At 38.9% G+C, this 2,096-nt stretch overlaps 1 non-coding gene across 1 annotated transcript; it reads right to left on the bottom strand.

The window, feature by feature from the left end:
- Positions 1-219: 219 nt before the first annotated feature.
- trnal-uaa (transfer RNA leucine (anticodon UAA)) lies at positions 220-302 on the bottom strand. Its single transcript has one exon. It is a non-coding gene; the product is annotated as a tRNA-Leu (tRNA).
- Positions 303-2,096: the final 1,794 nt, after the last annotated feature.

Below are 2,096 nucleotides of genomic sequence, written 5' to 3'. Positions count from 1 at the left end.
TGTTAATAACTACATGCAGCCACACGATTGCATTCAAAGTTCACATTGCTCTACCAGGACTGGGGTTCAAACCAATAAAGTCACTCATCCACTGGTTCTTATTTTCAACACCTTTAGCACTCATTCTTTTTTTTTTTTTTTTTTTTTTTTGATAAACTAATTTTTGAAAACACAACCACATACAGTCATATTGCTGTTCTTTTAAAATTCTCACTGATTTACCAGGAGTGGGGTTTGAACCCACGAGGACATTTGTCCATTGGATCTTAAGTCCAACGCCTTAACCACTCGGCCATCCTGGTCACTCTATTCTGTGTTACTACATACATTAGCCACTCACACATCCTGGTTACTTTGTTGTTTTGAAAACCCCTTTGTTTCTTCTACAGGTACTTCATAACCACTTTGAGAAACCAATTGGCGGTAATGGGACCACATACAGTCACATTAATATAATCCATTGAAAAATCACATGAATCTACCAGAAATGGGATTTGAACTCATGAAGACAACTGCATCCATTAAGTTTGTCCATTGGAACCAGTGCTGATAACACAACCACATACAGCTGCATCACTATGCAGGGCAAATTTCTTATTGTTATTATTAAAGAATTCAAGATGGCCACGGGTTGTCTGCTGGCTTGTTGTCACTATGTTGCTTTGCAGGCTTGCCATGGCCTCTCACCTAGGTCAAGTGTTTTATATATATTGTTATGGGTGATATAACCGTTAGTGGTCGAAACCTGTTCTTACTCATGTTTGCCAAGCCCTTCTTTATTTACATCTCTTTAACACAGACTGCTGCAGACGTATCCTGAATGATGACCACTCCTTTAACTCATGGATGTCATCTACCTTTCCTGTGGTTAGCTGTTGCTCAACAAGTTGCTGTCTTCATAATAAAAAGCGCCTGAGAAAATTAGGAAAGTGCAGCGGTCTCCCTGTAAGGCTAAAGAGATGCAGGTTTTCATTGATATGGTTTCTATTTTTGGCCCTTTTAGCTCTTTGCCCCATATTTTTAGTTATTTGGGGAAATGTTCATCCATACACCAAAAATCTGGGTGCCGTTTTTTTTTTTTTTTTCAAAGTTGAATTTCCTAAAAAAAAAAAGTTAATACTTGTTGAAAACTACTTTATGCTACTTAAGATTAAACCAGTGCTCACATCTAGAGATTTGGGGATCATCCATGCTTTTATATCATCTTGACTGGACTATGGAGATTTGATTAATTTATGCTAACTTTCAGTGACTGTCCATATTAAAATGGAAGTTTTATTTTCATGACTGGATTTTGAGATTCCGTCCATGTTTTCTGCTTCACGGAAATCATAGCGCTGTATGCGTCAAGAACCGGGTTGACCGGGCAATCAGTACAACCGGTACTTAAAGAAACCTGGTACCGTGACATTTTCATTTTTTTAGTAGCTACCGACCTGGTACCGAAGTACCGGGTCTTTTGACAACAACTTGTGTATTTAGGAATTTCTTATTCATTGGTGAATCAGTTGCATCTTGCACAAAATGCTGCTGCAAGACTATTGACCAGTATGAGAAAGAGGGTCAGAATCACTAAGATTTTAACATCCCTGTAATGGATTTATTTCAAAGCCTTCTTAAGAATTATTTACATTTTAAATACTCTCACACTATCTCATATTTGTCAGATCTTGTTACTCTAAATAAGCCAGTAAAGATATCTGCTGATAAACTATTGCTCCAGGTACCCTGGTCCCGACTCCAGAGAAAAGTGATTGGACATTTTTGATAGCCTTAATTTCTTTAAGGAGTAATTTACCACTAGCCATCCACTCTGCACCCTCTCTGATCGCTTTTAAAACAGCTTTGAAGAAGTACTTTTAGGCCTCGTCCACACGGTGACGCATTTCTGTGAATATGCACAATTTTTTTATCGGATAGGCGTTTCGTCCACACGGATCCGGCGTTTTCGCAAGGTGAAACCGCAATTTTTTTAAACCGGGTCCCAGAGTGGATAAATTTGAAAACGCCGTCTTTGCGTTTTCGTCTGGACGGCTAATCCGTATATTTTCTGAAACGATGACGTCATCAGCCCACGTCTCCCCCCTAGTCAGACA

This window comes from Carassius auratus, unplaced genomic scaffold, assembly GCF_003368295.1.
Source record: "Carassius auratus strain Wakin unplaced genomic scaffold, ASM336829v1 scaf_tig00215931, whole genome shotgun sequence".
In the NCBI taxonomy this organism is placed as follows: domain Eukaryota; kingdom Metazoa; phylum Chordata; class Actinopteri; order Cypriniformes; family Cyprinidae; genus Carassius; species Carassius auratus.
Note: the sequence above shows the minus strand (reverse complement) of the source record. Positions and strands in the feature narration are given on the sequence as shown.